The sequence below is a fragment of the Miscanthus floridulus genome, chromosome 10 (assembly GCF_019320115.1).
Source record: "Miscanthus floridulus cultivar M001 chromosome 10, ASM1932011v1, whole genome shotgun sequence".
NCBI classification, from domain to species: Eukaryota; Viridiplantae; Streptophyta; class Magnoliopsida; order Poales; family Poaceae; genus Miscanthus; species Miscanthus floridulus.
The window spans coordinates 47,644,310-47,650,373 of record NC_089589.1 but is presented as its reverse complement, the minus strand read 5'-3'; positions in this window follow the sequence as shown (position 1 = coordinate 47,650,373).

The window sequence follows — 6,064 nt, the reverse complement described above, 5'->3', positions numbered from 1 at the left end:
ACCCAGGATGCATCTGGACTCCATTTTCAATGATCCACATATGGATGGAAAGCTCATTTAATAAGGAAGCCAATACAAGTGGTTTCATGTCAAAATATCTTTGGAATCAATAGGAATCGTCGAAACAAGTCAGCATCTAGAATCTACCAGGGTGCTGCAACACCTTCTTTTGGTCCGTTGGACCGTGTATCGTGTTTGGGCCCATTAGGGGGCGCGTCTAGGGTAGGTGACGACCCTAAGACCTTTATAATCATACACCGCTGCCATCATTAGGTTTTGGGTTTTGCTTAGATTATTCTATTAAGAATAGTTTCGCCGTTCATCGGTTTGTGAGACCCCAACTTCGTGAGATAATCATTCATCTTCAATTTGGTTGTGTTCTTTCTTGTTCTTGCTTATGTTCTTCATTGCATAGGTAGGGATTAGCCTTCTTGGTGAGGTCAACCTAGTCTGTGACTCAGTTGATAACCAGAGGAGCTGTGGTGTTAAGATTGCAGGGTTCGATCTTTCGATCTGAAGCCAGATCGGTGTGTCATTCTCCGCCATAATGATACTTACCATCACCTGACGGAAGATCGGGATCCCCGTCTCCATTAAGTGGTATTAGAGCTAAGGTATACCGTCAGGTTCACTTTTATTCCCTAGTTTTAAGTGTTTCGTATTCGTCCCAAAGTCCAGTGCCATACTCGTTTTTCCTGTCCTAGAACCTTCCGCGCCATAGCCTTTGTATATTTTGGTTTCAGAGTCCGTCATGTTGAGTTTGTATCCTGGTCGAGGTCTTGTTGCTGGTTAGGTCATGTTAGAGTCCAGTTCGTATGTTTTCCCCCATCGTTTCCATCAAATCTTTGCTGTTGTGACCAATTTTGCACACATTATTCCTGTTTTGTCCTCTAATTCGGAGCCAATTCTTAAAACTAGTCTAGTTTTCGCATACGAACTCCGATTTCGACATTCCATATATCAAAATTGATCAGAAAAAATTTTTGGATCCGCCCATCCCCTAGCTTGTCGGGGTTTGAAATTTTTAGATTGGTCAAAAAATGGTCACAAGATCCTCTTTTCGTGGTCACAAGGTTTTTGTCGATTTTGAGCAAGTTTTCTAAAAATTCCATAGGCCACGTCTTACACTTGTTTGAGCTCATATTTTCTGTGGTTACTTATTTTGTGCTCCTAAGTAAAGAAAAAATATCAAAAAAATAAAATAAAAAAATTGAAATTTTCCAAAAAAACAACAACAGCCAAAAAAATAGAAAAAACGAGAGGGGCAAAAGATGAACAATATCTAGAGGAGCACATAGAGAAGACCAAAGTGAGTTGTGTTAGCGTGTGCTATCTAGTTCCTTGTTTGTGTTGCTGTTTCCATCCACCATACTTGTTTTCCACACACCTATCACTTTTCTATCCACCATACTTGCTTGTTTGTTACACACCTAGTACTTGGAGCATTTTAGACCAGCAACGAGAACAAGTACTTTGGACTATAATTTAGCATTACTTTTTGTTACTAACTTGTGTGCCAGATATACATATTACTCTTTATTTGCCTTCCAAGCTCCACAAATTCTTCAGACCAGTACAAAAAAGGGCCTTGTAATCTCAGTACCACTACCTCATAGGTATCATGAACCAACCGCCAGTTGTACCGCCCATTGCTTGCGTTGGTAAGAACTTTGTAAGAGCTTGGTAAGACACTTCCACTTGCTGTGAAAAGTGACACCACTACAACCACGTAGTCATTTGGTAGGGATAACTTTCACCGTTTGTTCATGTTTTTGTGTTTACAATGGCAGGAGGTGATCAGACTGAAGATAACAATCCTAAGGGTTTCAATGAGTGTGTCAGCCAAGAGCAACTACAAGCTGTTGTAGAGGATGCCCAAAAAAGGATGAATGAGGCTGTTAGGAAGGCCATCACTGATGCACTCATTGAACTCAACATTGGCAACAGCATGGAGAGATTGGACAAACGAATTTCCACGCTAACCGACAAGGTTACTGAGTTGGAAACCTTTGTGGTAGACAACAACAACGTCTTCGATAGCAACACCAATGGTCAAGACACGGTGTATGATGCTAATGGGAACATATGTCAAGCAGCTTTCCGATAAGAGAGATTACGACAACGTGTTCGCTGCAACACGACAGGTATGGGTGGTGTCCACCACCACCGTCAAGGTAATAATCACCGTGTGCCCGATGATCCTTATGCTAAAATTAAGTTCACAATACCATCTTTTTCGGGTCATTATGATGCTGAGGGATATCTTGATTGGGAGATGACGGTAGAACAAAAGTTTAGTGCCCACCTTGTACCTGAGCAGCATAGAGTTAGACAAGCTACTAGTGAGTTTAAGGATTTTGCCATTATTTGGTGGAATGGGCTAACTGCACAGGATGCTTTACCTGGTACGTGGGAAGAACTTAAGGTAGCTATTCGTGATCGTTTTGTTCCTCCTCCTTATCATAGAGACTTGCATAAGAAATTGATGCGTTTAGAACAAGGAGATAAATCTGTACAGGATTACTATGGTGAGCTCCAAAAGGGATTGATGCGTTGTAGTGTTATGGAGGGAAACAAAGATGCCATTTGTCATTTTTATTCAGGTTTGAGGCGTGAGATTCAGGACATTATTGATTATAAAGAATTTAACACTGTCAACTAGTTGTTTTAGTTTGCTATGCTTGCAGAAAAGGAATTGCAGGGGCATGAATAGCAGGGCAAGAGCAAGGTCAGCACCAGCACATACATGCCACACTCGGCACCATCTTTGAGGCTAACCAAGCCAACCACTTTTCGGACGCCTCCACTAGCGAGCAAGCAACCAGCAGCCTCTGGAGTTTTCGCTACACCTAAGGCACCTCTCGCACGACCTTCAGATTCAGGTAAAAATTCTTTGCAGGTGCCTACCAAGAGTTCCTCATCCATTGCATCGACGGGACGCACTTCGGGTATTCAGTGCCGTCGCTGCCATGGCATTGGCCATGTGCAGAAGGACTACCCAAGTCAGCGAGCATATATTGCTATAGAAGATGGTTACATCAGCACCTCTAACATTGAGGATGAAGAAGACTAAGATGCAGATGAGGAGGACGGCGAAGTCCTTGGTGACGAGGCCATGGCATCCTATAGGAGCATCATTGTATAGCGGGTGCTCAGCTCATAAGTCTAGCAACCTGAGAAGCTACAACGCCATAACTTGTTCTAGATTTTCTTCGTCATCAGCGACCGTCGAGCACGTGTCATTATTGATGGAGGTAGCTGCAGCAATTTGGTGAGTTCTGATTTGGTCAAAAAGCTTGGCTTGACCACACGCCCACACCCACGTCCATACCATATTCAGTGGCTAAATGATTCTGGTAAAGCAAAGGTAACATAAACTTGCAGAGTTTTATTTTCTATTGGTTCTTATGCTGATTCTATTGATTGTGATGTGGTACCTATGCAAGCTTGTTCACTCTTATTGGGTCATCCTTGGGAACATGATAATGATGCTACACACTATGGTAGAAGTAATAAATACACTTTTGTGCATAAAGGAAAGAAAATTACTTTGGTACCTTTGACCCCTGCTCAAATTGTACAAGCTGATAGAGAACGCGCTGCTAGTTTCAATGATGTTCAATCTAAAAATCAGCAAGTTGCTAATTCTATTTTCCCACCTAAAAAGGATAAGTCTACATCTATTTCTAAGGCTGAGGGGATTAAATTGAAGGATGGTGTTATGCTTGCAACAAAATGTGACTTTGCTGAAATTTCTGATGATGATATTTGCTATACTTTGGTATGCAAATGAGCTATGTTTTTGTTTGATGATATTTTTAGCTCGGCACCTCCTGCTGTCACTAACCTTTTGCAGGAGTATGAGGATATTTTTCCAGCTGAGATACCCTTGGGGCTGCCACCTATGAGAGGGATAGAGCATCAAATCGATTTGATTCTGGAAGCAACCTTGTCCAACCAAGCTGCCTATCGAACAAATCCTGAGGAGACTAAGGAAATTCAGTGGCAAGTCCAAGATCTATTGGACCGTGGGTATGTATGTGAAAGCCTTAGTCCTTGTGCTGTTCCTGTACTTTTGGTTCCTAAGAAAGATAGAACTTGGCGTATGTGTGTTGATTGTAGAGCCAACAATAATATTACTATTCAGTATCGCCATCCTATTCCTAGGCTAGACGACATGCTAGATGAGTTGTGTGGTTCTATAATTTTCACTAAGATTGACTTGCGAAGTGGCTACCACCAAATTAGAATGAAACTTGGAGATGAATGGAAAACTGCGTTTAAAACTAAATTCGGGTTGTATGAGTGGTTAGTAATGCCTTTTGGTTTGACAAATGCACCTAGCACTTTCATGCGCTTAGTGAATGAGGTTTTAAGAGCTTTTATTGGACATTTTGTGGTAGTTTACTTTGATGATATATTGATTTACAGCAAGTCTTTTGATGAACATATGGATCACTTATGTGCTGTTTTTAATGCTTTACGTGATGCACATCTATTTGGTAACCTTGAGAAGTGCATCTTTTGCACGAATCGAGTTTCTTTTCTTGGCTATGTTGTAACTCCACAGGGAATTGAGGTGGACGAGATGAAAATTGAAGCCATAAAGAGCTGGCCGGTTCCCTAAACCATCACACAGGTGAGGAGTTTTCCTGGTCTTGTAGGATTCTACCGCCGCTTCATCAAATATTTCAGCACCATTGCTGCCCCATTGCATGAGTTGACGAAGAAATGAGTGGTGTTTCATTGGGGAGAGGCACAAGAGGAGTCCTTTGACACTTTGAAGGACAAGCTTACACACGCACCATTGCTGCAACTTCCAAATTTTGGTAAGACTTTTGAGCTAGAATGTGATGCTAGTGGAGTTGGCATTGGTGGTATTTTGATGCAAGATGGTAAACCAGTTGCTTACTTTAGTGAAAAATTGCATGGTCCTGTTCTTAATTATTCCACGTATGATAAAGAATTGTATGCACTTGTTCATTCTTTAGAGACGTGGCATCATTATTTGTGGCCTAAAGAATTTGTTATTCATTCTGATCATGAATCGCTTAAGTATCTTCGCTCTCAAAATAATCTAAATCGTAGGCATGCTAAATGGGTTGAATTTATTGAATCTTTTCCTTATATTATCAAACACAAGAAAGGGAAGGATAATGTGATTGCTGATGCTTTGCCTAGAAGATATATATTGTTGTCCCAACTTGATTGCCGGATTTTTGGTCTTCAATCCATTAAAGAACAATATGTGCTTGATCCTGATTTTAAGAATGTGTTGCGTAATTGTAGAGAGGGACGTGCATGGAATAAGTTTATGATCAATGATGGGTTTTTGTTTAGAGCTAACCGCCTATACATTCCAGTTGGTTCCGTTCGTCTTTTGTTGTTGCAGGAGGCACATGGAGACGGATTGATGGGATATTTTGGTACCAAGAAGACGGAGGAGGTGCTGTCTACACACTTCTTTTGGCCAAGGATGAGGCGAGATATAGAGCGGTACGTGGCTCGGTGTGCCACATGTCAAAAAGCTAAGTCATGGTTGAACCCACATGGTTTGTATATGCCTCTTCCTATTCCTTCTACTCCTTGGGCAGATATATCTATGGATTTTGTGTTGGGATTGCCAAGGACTAAGAGGGGGTGGGATAGTATTTTTGTGGTGGTTGATCGTTTTTCTAAGATGGCACATTTTATTCCTTGTCATAAGAGCGACGATGCTATTCATATTGCTGGCCTTTTCTTTCAAGAAATCGTTCGCTTGTATGGTATGCCTTCTACTATTGTTTTAGATCACGATGCAAAATTCTTGAGTCATTTTTAGCGCATATTATGGAATAAATTGGGGACCAAGCTGCTATTTTCTACAACATGTCATCCCCAAACTGATGGGCAAACTGAGGTTGTGAATCGAACATTGTCCACCATGTTGAGAGCCATTTTGAAGTGCAATTTGAAGATGTGGGAAGAGTGTTTGCCGCATGTGGAGTTTGCATATAACAGGGCAGAACATTCCACCACCAAGGTAAGTCCTTTTCAGGTAGTGTATGGTTTTAACCCCCGTGCT